This window comes from Moschus berezovskii, chromosome 28, assembly GCF_049115385.1.
Source record: "Moschus berezovskii isolate FMDL1 chromosome 28, NW_MosBer_1.0, whole genome shotgun sequence".
In the NCBI taxonomy this organism is placed as follows: domain Eukaryota; kingdom Metazoa; phylum Chordata; class Mammalia; order Artiodactyla; family Moschidae; genus Moschus; species Moschus berezovskii.
The window spans coordinates 3,286,306-3,298,380 of record NC_142487.1 but is presented as its reverse complement, the minus strand read 5'-3'; the positions used below and the strand labels follow the sequence as shown (position 1 = coordinate 3,298,380).

Below are 12,075 nucleotides of genomic sequence, written 5' to 3'. Positions count from 1 at the left end.
GATGTCTGCACTTTCTTTTAGGCAACTCTAAACAGTGGCTCACAGCTCCAGTACCTCTCGCTAGAGGAGAAAGTGTACTGACCCCTCCACAGGCCTTTTCATAGACCCTGTTCAATCATCTGTATGTACTTCTATGGATTAAGATATGTGTTCACCACTGTATCTACCTCTAGCCTTGGGAATGAGGCGGAGAGATACTAGAGGATAAGAGAGAGCCGCTTTGGAGGCAGGAAGCCTGCAGGTTTCCACATGGCTCCCTTCTCCCATCCAATTGGTGACAATCAGTTAGCTGCTCTCATTTAACCCCTTTTCTGCCTTCACCATCGTCAGGGGACACTTTAGCAAAATGAAAAGAACTGGTTGAAATACAACTACTCTTCCTAAGACATTTGATAGGCCCCTGTTAACTTTATAACCGCTCTGTAAAAATTATTTTAACAATTTCTCCCAAACTGTTTATCTATTTATTTTTAATTTGACTTCACCAGGTCTTAGTTGCAACATGCAGAATCCATTCATTCTTAGATGGGGCATCTGGGATCAAGTTCCCTGACCAGGGTTCGAACCCGAGCCCCCTGCATTGGGAGTATAGAGTTTTAGCCACTGGACCACCAGAGAAGTTCCCTCCCAAGTAATTTTAAAAGGATATGTATATTGAGGAAAATTGTTCTATAAAACTTATTTTTCCTACGCATTTTAACTATTTAAATTTTCTTAAAACAGGTAAAATACAAATAAAGAGGAGACACTAAATAAATAAAATCTGGAATTGAGAATTTTCTATGACAATAGACCACATTAACTAGGAAAGCTCTTAGTGAAGGTTAAGTAAGAGCAGAGAGCTACCTGCAAGGCAGGATTTCTCAACGTTGGGCGCTATGGGCATTTTGTATCAAGTACTTCTTTGTAGAAGGGCTCTTGAGAACCACTGTTACAATGAAATGGGTCAGATAGCCCTGAATCTGCTCAAGCCCAGTGATCCACTAGAAGAAAGGAATTTTAATCATACAACTTTATTTTTCAGTTCTAAGATTCCACGAGTCTTTGAGTCTATGAATGAAAAGAATAATCAGCAAAGGCTGGAGTGAGAATATTCAGGGATCACTGTTTTGATTTCAAATAACAACAGATAATATTTATCAGTGTTTACTATGTGCTAGATCATCTCCAGTGGTAATGTATGGATGTGAGAGTTGGACTGTGAAGAAAGCTGATTGCCGAAGAATTGATGCTTTTGAACTGTGGTGCTGGAGAAGACTCTTGAGAGTCCCTTGGACTGCAAGGAGATCCAACCAGTCCATTCTAAAGGAGATCAATCCTGGGTGTTCATTGGAAGGACTGAGGCTAAAGCTGGAACTCCAGTACTTTGGCCACCTCATGCGAAGAGTTGACTCACTGGAAAAGACTCTGATGCTGGGAGGGATTGGGGGCAGGAGAAGGGGACGACAGAGCATGAGACGGCTGGATGGCATCACCGACTCGATGGACATGAGTTTGAGTGAACTCCGGGAGTTGGTGATGGACAGGGAGGCCTGGCGTGCTGTGATTCATGGGGTCGCAAAGAGTCGGACACGACTGAGCGACTGAACTGAACTGAACTGAGATCATCTTCTAGGCATTTTACATGAAGATTAATATTGGAATAACTCATTCATTCAAAAACTTATTGAACAGACTAGTTACTGAATTAAAGATTCAGTTAGTGCTTGTAGGAGAAAAACAAAATAAAAATATAAGGTTCCTGTCCTCAAGAAGAAAAAGTTAAAGTATTAGCTGCTCAGCCATGTCCTACTCTTTGTGACCCCAAGGACTGTAGCCCTCCAGGACCCTCTATCCAGGCAAAAATACTGGAGTGGGTCGCCATTCCCTTCTCTAGGGGATCTTCCCGACCTAGGGATCGGGAAGACCAAGTCTCCTGCATCACAGGCAGATTCTTAACCATCTGAGCCACCATGTAGGAATGTATAAAAGTTTCTAAGGGATGAGAAAATAGATCACGTTAGCTGAAACATGACTATATACTAGGCTAACGATAGAAACTAAAGAAAATTTAAAAAAATAAGTTAGGATCAAAATAGGCTTAGGGTGCAGATTGCCAGGTTAAGGAAAAATGACAAGAAAGTTCTGATTCCAGAAATGTCATGGTAGATCCTGCAAGGCCAGCCCTTCCATAGAATAATAACTAAATGCTTGATAAATTATAAAGGCAATGGAGAACACCCAAAGCAGGCAGAAACTAAATGGGACTTGACACTTGGAAGAAAAAAAATGGCATTGGGTAAGTCTCCTTTCACAGCATTTTGCCTGAGGGGAGGCACCAGCTGGTATTACCCAGTAATAGATAAAGGTCAAATAAAAATGTTCAGTCTCATGGGCTTGAAAATCAGAAAACAGTGCTCGCTTCGGCAGCACATATACTAAAATTGGAACAATACAAAGATTAGCATGGCCCCTGCGCAAGGATGACACGCAAATTCGTGAAGCGTTCCATATTTTTGACTCTGTGGGAGAGGGTGAGGGTGGGATGATTTGGGAGAATGGCATTGAAACATGTATACTATCATATTGAAACAAATCACCAGTCCAGGTTCGACGCATGATACAGGATGCTTGGGGCTGGTGCACGGGGATGACCCAGAGGGAGGATAAGGGGAAGAGGGAGGTGGGAGGGGGTTCAGGAGGGGGAATTCATGTACATCCAGGGCGGATTCATGTCAATGTATGGCAAAACCAACCAATATAATAAAAATTTTAAAAAAAAGAGAGATTAAAAATAAATAAAAGAAAATCAGAAAACAGAATCTGCTGCAACTCTAAGAGAAAATGAGGGGGGAAACCTCAGAAAAGAGAGAGATACAGAGGCAGAGGCCTAAATTCTGGATAAAAACACTGGGTGCAAAGCTCTGACTGGGTTTTCTGTGACATGGGCCCCAAGCAGTCCAGTTAAGGATGAAAACCTGAACAGAGACCTCAGCTGCTGTCTATTGCAGATGGGACAGAGTTTGAAGTTTGAATTTACCCAAATTATCTGCCTGAAAAACAAACATCAGTCATTAGAAAATGTATAGAAACTCTTTAGAAATACATAACAGAATCCAGAGTCTCTACAATGGATCATTCAAACTGTTCAGAACAAAATACACAATTACTATACCGCGAAGAAACAGAAAAATGTGGCCCAACTCAAGAGATAAGATAATGTAACTGAAGCTGAGACAGTCCAAGGTGTTAGAATTAATAGGTGTGGATTTCAAGCAGTTTTTATAACTATCCTCAAGGACATAGATGAAAATTAGCTTGTAATGAATTTTCTTTTAAAGGAAATATCAGGAGAACAATAAAACCTATCAAAAATGGAAAGCCTAGGTTAAAAAAATACAATACTGAAATAAAAAATATTCACAGGATTTGCAAATTGCAGTTCCAATCTCAAGATGAGAGAGGAAAAAAAAAAGATTGGAAAAAATGAATAAAATTTCATTGATTTGGGAGACATTATCAAAAGATCTAACATGCCTGTAATTTTGGATCCAGAAGGAGAGGAGAGAATAGAACTGAAAAAATATTTAAAGAAATAATGGCCAAAATTTTTACAAATTTTACTTAAAAAGACACAATTCATAGACTCAAAAAGAGAAAAGTGACGGGGGAAGGAGTGAATCGAAAGTCATAAAACAGTAAAACAGTAAACTCTGTATCTAGCATAACAATAAAGACACTAAGTGTGATTGGACTTAAAAGCTCTAATTAAAAGGCAGATGTCAGGTTGGATAAAAACCTTCAAGACCCAACTATGTGCTATCTACAAGCAATGCACTGAAAATAAACACCCATACTTTGAAAGTTAAAGTATAAAAAAGATATATCACATGAATGATAAGCCAAACTAGGACAGAGTGGATACAGTAATATCAGTTAGATATTACAACCAGAGACAAAGAAGGACATATCATAATGATATAAGAGTTCATTCACAGGAAGATTAACAATCATAAATGTACACGTGACTGATAAGAGGTTCCAAATACATGACATAAAAATTGATAGAATTAAATGGAGAAATAGAAAAGCCATAATCATAGTTGATTTTAACATCCTCACATCAGCAAGACAAAAAAAATGAGTAAAGATATAAAGTATATGAATAACACTAACAACTATCTTAGCCTAATTCACATTTGTATAACCTAATCAACTATCTTAACCCAATTTACATTTGTATAACACTACATCCAACAGCATAATACATTCTTATTAAAAACTGATAATACCTGAATATTCCCAACCTCACTAACATCAGAAAGACATCAAGACAGATAAATGTAATTCATATACTTTCTTCTAGAATATGAAGCATCAGAAATCAAACAGATAATTAACAAGAATATACTACTGACTATATTAATGCTCAGCTCCTGATTATCACGTGGTAATGGAGAACAGTGAAAGTTAGTTCATAAATCATGAGCCTCATTCTCTCATTCTCTTGTTTCAACTCTTTCTCTATAAAATCTATTCTCTGAATAGGAAACATGACTTATTTGCCTGTCGTATCTTCAATTGCCTGATAAAATTGAGTCCTGTGATATTACAGGTCTACATTATCTCTATACGCAAAAATCATGGGACTTGAGGAGCTCATTGTTCCCAAGTTGGGAGCCTGAGATATCCAAGGGTGTGAAAATGTAGTAAAGGAGAGTTTTCAAAAATGACCAAGATTTCAAAGAGCCTAATGGAAGTCAGTTGGTGATGGACAAGGAAGCCTGGCGAGCTGCAGTCCATGGGGTCGCAAAGAGTCAGACACGACTGAGTGACTGAACTGAACAGAACAGAAGTCATGTATTTTTCTGCAGCAAGGCTGCACAGTGGAAACTTAACCCTGTCACACTGTTTAATTTTGGTGAAATTACTAATACCATAGATCTGTTTTTGGTTGGTAAAACGGGGTTAGTAATATATATCTTGGAATTGAGTTCATATTAAATAAAATAACTTGTGTATAGCACCTATTATGTGGCAGGCACTCAACAAAGCTAAATTTAATTATGGTAAACAAAAATAGCAATTCTAATTATTTCTTGCTGATCACGAGCTCTAAATGCCCTCGTGAATTTAAAACAAAAAAAGACCAACAAGTTAATATTTAACTAAATGCAATTTATTCAGCTAAATATTTCAAAACCAGGGCCACAAGGGGAAAATGTCAGTTATCTTTGATGTGAGGAAGCTGAAAACCTTATTATACCATTAAGTGTCAAGTGTCCTCTTTCAACAATCTCTGAAAATGTCTTATTGGAATCTTTCTTCCCCTCTAGTGCTTCCATTTTCCCTAACATTTACTCAGTTGTTTTCTGACGTTCTCATATTTTATCTTACTCATTTGAATTCTAGTTGGGTCTCTTTGGTAATTCTGTTAACTTAAAACCCAGTTGAAGTAACCTACAGAAAACCCTATTTAAGAACAAAAAAGTTCTACATTAATAATAATAATATTTTAATAAAAATAAAATAAATAATAATAATAATGATCTAATAGGAATTAGTCTATGTCACAGCCCACGGCTGGCAACTTTATCTCCCCAAACCGAGTCAGAGACATGTATGTGTTCTAGGATGTAGATTCCAATGGCTGCTCCACCTTAGCCAGGTCTCACCTTCCTTCTCCCTGTTCCGCCCACTGCCTGGCCAGGCACACTGCTGACTCTGGGTCCTCCTAGGACGGTTTCTCAGCTGGTAATAGGGCCAAGGCAGTAAGTACCTCATTTCCATCTGAACAGACTAAAAGAATGATGCTCCTTGGCCAAACTAAAAGAATGTGAGGCATGTGGGATCTTAATTCCCTGACCAGGGATGTAACCCATACCCTTTGCATTGGAAGCGCAGAGTCTTAACCACTTGATTGCCAGGGAAGTCCGAGGGTCTTTTCTAAGCCAGACCATGGCCTAATTCACTCCTTTAACTTTCCTAGCTTAATGCTAGCTTAACAAATGTTCATCATGGGCCAAGGTTCTTCATACACATTACATGCAATCCTTATAACCCTGTTAAGTATAGGGATCTTTACAGATGAGAAAATTGAAGCACAGATTAACTAAATAATTCATCCATGGAAACACAGGTAGTATGTGACAAAGCTGGAATCTGAATGCAGGCAGATTTGACTTGGTGATCCACTTAACCAGCCCACTATCCACTTAACCAGCCCACCAGTCCCATGCTATCTAAGCTAGTAACATTAAAGTCTCTTTTCCCAAAAAGATGGGTGCTCTGAACACAGAGTACACTTTGAGTGCATGCCAGCTCTGATAAAAAGAGCTTTGTCCCTGAAAGTTTGTTAATTAAGGTATCATTTTATAGTGGAACATCTAACAGCAAGTTCCCTAGAGAACAGGATCACTTGTTGGCATCCACCATATCCTTTCCCAGAAATGCCATTAAATAAGCTAAGTACCTCATTCCGTGCTTTCTAACATTTAGCATTATCTCATCTAGCCAGTCTCATGAATAATCAAGTTAACTGCTGCTGCTGCTGCTAAGTCACTTCAGTCGTGTCCGACTCTGTGTGATCCCATAGACGGAAGCTCACCAGGCTCCCCAGTCCCTGGGATTCTCCAGGCAAGAACACTGGAGTGGGTTGCCATTTCCTTCTCCAATGTGTGAAAATGAAAAGGGAAAGTGAAGTCGCTCAGTCGTATCCGACCCTTAGCGACCCCACGGACTGCAGCCTACCAGGCTCCTCCATCCATGGGATTTTCTAGGCAAGAGTACTGGAATGGCTTGCCATTGCCTTCTCTGAATCAAGTTAACTAACTCATTCTCAAAACTTCAAAAATGAAATTATTTAAACAACAAATCATAAACATACTTTCAGATAAAAAACATTCTGACGTAAATTTAAAATGATGTCTTATCTAAGGTACTGCTTTTAGATTGTTGTTCAGTCACTAAGCTGTATCCAACTCTTATGACCCCATGGACTGCAGCATGGCAGGCTTCCCTGTCCTTCACCGTCTCCTTGAATTTGCTCAAAACTCAAAAGCTCAAAACCATGAGTTTGTTCAAACTCATGTTCATTGAGTTGGTGATGCCATCCAACCATTTCATCCTCTGTCACTCTCTTCTCCTGCCAGAAATCCTTCCCAGTATCAGGGTATTTTCCAATGAGTTGGCTCTCTGCAGCAGGTGGCCAAGGTACCAGAGCTTCAGCTTCAGCATCAGTCCTTCCAATGAATATTCAGGGTTGATTCCCTTTAGGATTGACTGGTTTGAATTCCTTGCAGTCCAAGGGACTCTCAAGAGTCTTCGCCAGCACCACAGTTCGAAAGCATCAATTCTTCGGCGCTCAGCCTTCTTTACAGTTCAATTCTCACATTTGCACATGACTACTGAAAAAAACATAGCTTTGACTAGTAGTCAAAGCTCATCCTTTCGTTTTTGTGCCTGATTTTCGATAGTTCATTCTCCTCTTCCTTCCTCCCTCAGGAATAGTCTTTGGACAGCCCCCCACTGTGTTCTTAATGCTTCAGGAAAAGCTAACCATCTAGCCTCCACTGGTGCTACTTCCTCTACATAAAAAAAATGTGCAAGCCCAAACTCCACACTGGACGGTGAAGGAACATTTACAATTAGTCAACTTTTAACCTCTTTAAAATCATCTCCCACTTTAAGGAAAAGGAAAATAAAGGAGTAGCTCTTAGGCTAAAACAATCTACAGTAGCAAATAGAGAAAACTAAAAAGACAGAGAAAATACAAAAAGTGATAAAAGGAGGCAACATAGATATTAGGTTGATGTATCTATATTAGCAACTATGTGGTGTTATCGAGAAATTTTGAGTTCTTTGCATGTGATGTGTATTTATTCTTCCTGAAACATTTATAGCTCTAAGAGTTACAATAATGGTAAGTTTTAAACTAGGAAACATAAATATCTCTAATTTTCCTCTTTCTGATAGGTAAAAGAGTTATTGATGGTCAAAGGTTGACACTGGAATTGTATTTCTGCATTACTTTCATGTTGAAAAGACATTTGCTGAAGCATTTTGATCCACTTACCTTTACTTCTTTGTCAACTTCATACATCTATTAAACATCTTAAAATTTTAAAAATAAATCATCGCCCACTTCAAATATCTCAGAAAGATAAATGATGGACACTGGCATCCTTGCTCCCAATAGTGGGCTCTGCCGTGAAGGACAGGAGATATCAGTCCTGTCAAACCACAGAAGAAAATCAGTGCTTTCTGTACTTTTTTAATGTACTTTTTAAAATTTATTATTATTTTTTAATTTCTTTCTTTTTGGCTGTGCTGGGTCTTCAGTGCTGTGGGGGCAGGCTTTTCTCAAGCTGCAATGAGCTGGTGTGTTAGGTGCTCAGTTGTGTCCGATTCTTTGCAACCCCATGGACGAGGGTCTGCCAGTCTCCTCTGTCCATGGAATTCTCCAGGCAAGAATATTGGAGTGGGTTAGCCATTACCTTCTCCAGGGGATCTTCCAGATCCAGGCTTTTGAACTCAGGTCGCCTGCATTTCAGTCAGACTCTTTACCACCATGGAAGCAGTGAGCTGGGGCTACTCTCTGTTTGCACTGAGGGCTTCTCATTGCTGTGGCTTCTCTTGTTGCCGAACACAGGCTCTAGGGCACACCGGCTTCAGTAGCTGCAGTGCAAGGGCTTAGTTGTTCCACAGCATGTGGGATCTTCCTGGGTCAGGGATCGAACCCGGGTCTCCTGCATTGGCAGGAGGATTCTTTACAACTAAGATACCAGGGAGGTCCCTGTGAGTATTTTTTAGGTGTGGCAAGAAGGAAATTTTTTGAAACATAAGCCTGCAATCTTGACTAATTCCTCAATTGATCCTTTTGTCCTCTTCTGCTGTTTCTCTGTCAAAATTTAACTGTGTGACCCAGGAATTCCCTGGCAGTCCAGGGGTTAAGACTCCACACTTCCATTGCAGGGGACCCAGGTTCAATCCCTGGTCAGGGAACTAGGCTCCTGTAAGCCGGCCAAAAAAAACAAATGTGTGACTCACTCTTGATCTTGTCTCCTGAGGCCTCTTTTGCCCAGCAACTGGGCTTCCTCCCTCCTGCCCTACTATATCTTCTCAAACTGTGCTTTATCCACCCTCATTCTCCTGGCCCTTTCAGTTGCATCCAACCATGCTGACCTATTTCTTCCCTCTATAAAATGTCTCACTTGCTTCCTAGTAGTACAGAATCCTGGCACTTGCAACGCTCTAATCAGCCAGTGCTGGAGACTATCAGGGATCTCTCAATATCCACCCTCCCCCTCTTCCTCAGTAACAGAGTCCCCCAGTTTCCTCTGGGTACATAGCTGCCCCAAATAAAGATTTTACTCTCAATCATCCTTTCCAGCTAAGAAAGAGCAGACCCATGTGAGGAAGGCAAAACTGACAAGCACATTTGTTGCAAAGCATCCTTAAAAAAAAGATGGTGCCTTCTCTAGTCTCCCTTTTTTCTTCTTCTTGGGGGTTGGAATGCAGATGTGACAGCTGGAGCTGAAGCAGCCATAAGTGATGAAGCGACATGATAAAAGAAACTTACTTTTTTTCAAAAAGTATTTATTTATTTGACCGAGCTAGGTCTTAGTTGCAGCATGTGGGATCTAGTTCCCTGGCCAAGGATTGAACCCGGGTCCCCTGCTTGGGAGGGAGCAGAGTCTTAGCCACTGGACCACCAGGGAAGTCCCAAAACTTGCTCTTCTGATGCTACAGAATCTCAGTCCACCTTCTTAGATTTTCACATGAGAGAGAAATAAACCTGTATCTTGTTTGCTGCTGCTGCTGCTAAGTCACTTCAGTCGTGTCCGACTCTGTGTGACCCCATAGATGGAAGCCCACCAGGCTCCCCCGTCCCTGGGATTCTCCAGGCAAGAACACTGGAGTGGGTTGCCATTTCCTTCTCCAGTGTGTGAAAGTGAAAAGTGAAAGTGAAGTCGCTCAGTCGTGCTTAGCGACCCCATGGACTGCAGCCTACCGGGCTCCTCCATCCATGGGATTTTCTAGGCAATAGTACTGGAGTGGCTTGCCATTGCCTTCTCCGATATCTTGTTTAAGTCACCGTTATTTTGAGTTTTCTGTCACTTGGAGCCAATCCTGGTCCCCTCTAATGAATTTCTTCCTTATTATTGAATATTCTCTGTTAGTTCCACTAGACTGTGCTTATGCTCTTTGGGAACAGAGAGTTCTGATACTGTACTTGATTGTGCCAAAATACTTAATAACTGACCTAGATGTCAATGAACTTATTGTTACACAATTCTGGACAGGTCACTCTTTTTAAATATTAGTTGGGGGTGGCATAAAATAGATGAATGGTCTCAACAGAAGATGATTAAGATGCTCTTAGAGTTACCATTTTTCTCTCTGACCTTACTTGAAGTAGTATACAGTAGTGTTTGTTTCAATCATGTCTGACTCTTTGAGACCCCATGGACTATAGCCCACCAGGCTCCTCTGTCCATTGGATTTTCCCAGCAGGAATGCTGGAGTAGGTTGCCCTTTTCTCCTCCTGGGGCTCTTCCCAACCCAGGTATCGAACCTGAGTGTCCTATGCCTCCTGCATTGGCAGGTAGATTCTTTACCACTGAGCCACTGGGGAAGGGTTGGAACTTAATTCAGAGAATGGGAAAAAGATTTAAGAAAACAGGATATTATCCCTGTATACAAAATAATACCTCTTAGGTTGTGTTATTGAATACAATTTCTTTTTAAAGAATTTTAAAGAATTGGAGAAATGAATGAGATTTCCAGCTATTTTATCAATTATATGGGTATAACTTATTACAGGGAACAGTTTTTTCTCTAGTACTCTGGTTTCTGTGAGGGCTTCTCTCTAAATACACTCTTGGCCTCCTGGTCTTCTTACCTTATTTGCTCTCTGGGAGATAGAGGACTTTTCTGATTGATACAATTTGGAAGAAAGACTGGAGGTGTCTGACTCAGCAAATTCTCTTCTCCTCCCAGAGGCAAGTTCAGGGAGAACATGATGCACTCTGCCAGTGAAGGCAGGCCAAGCATTCCCTATTCAGTTTCCTTGATCTTTGCCCTCCTTCGCTCATGATTACCTTACATGACCCTCAGCTTAGTTTCCCTTCATTATTAATTTTGAATTACTGGACTTTAACAGAAAAGTTCTGCCTCTTTGTTAGTTTTTGGGTACAGGAGAAGACATCTACTTAAGAGTAACAGTAAATTTTTAGGCTTCAGTTATCCACAGGAGAGGAGTTAGGTTGTCTCTAAATCATATCTCATCAGTGAAACATCAATGATTCCCTGGTGACCTGACAGAATGCACAACCCTCCCTATAAATTTGAACTTTACATAAGATAGTAACTGAAGCTTGAAGGGACATGCACCCTCCTGATATTGGGGTACTCATGCAACTCTATTGTGTAAGAAACATTATCATAATGTACAAGCATTCCTGCAAGGAAACTAGATGTTTCCCAAGAAGTAGGTTTGCTTGTACTTGCTCTTTAAACTATTAAAAAAAAACAAAACCTGTTCTACTCTGCTCAGGGAATAGAAAGCTCACAAAGGAAGACAAACGTATCTACAGACCTGCTTTGTTCAAGGCATGAAACCACCTGATACAACCTAATTTGTTTCAGCTCTGTAGTAAGTGAGAAGCTATATTGGAGAAGCTAAAAATTAGTTGCCCACGGTCCCTCAGCAAGTGGCAGTTCCAACATTTGAACCCAGACCTGGCTTTAAAGCCCATGTACTTCCCACACATTACACACGTTTCCCCAAGCTCCGTTATCTGCTTCATCCTATGCAAGGGATCATCAGTGACTTAGATCTGTTTTGCAACCTAAGGACTCAGTCTAGACTTGTACCAAAGTATAGGATCCTTTTTTTTTTTTTTTAATGTCAGTGGCACTGAAACCACCTGACTGTCTCCAATAGATTACAAACATACTTAATAGGAGTTGGAGTCTAAATTCTTACCTGCTGACTTAAGGCTGACCACATGATTTGTTTTGACTACAGTCTGGCAGAAACAATAATATGAGAGTGCTTAAACTGTAGTGTTGGTTGTTCAGTCATGTCTGACT

The 12,075-nt window shown here is 40.4% G+C and overlaps 1 protein-coding gene and 1 non-coding gene across 2 annotated transcripts in view; one reads left to right on the top strand and one right to left on the bottom strand.

Moving 5' to 3' along the window:
- The window catches only part of ABHD3 (abhydrolase domain containing 3, phospholipase), a 60,355-nt gene that overhangs the window by 42,168 nt on the left and 6,112 nt on the right, over nt 1-12,075 (bottom strand). The gene's annotated exons all lie outside the window — the stretch shown is intronic.
- On the top strand, nt 2,394-2,497 carry LOC129549926 (U6 spliceosomal RNA). The gene has a single exon (XR_008684731.1). It is a non-coding gene; the product is annotated as a U6 spliceosomal RNA (small nuclear RNA).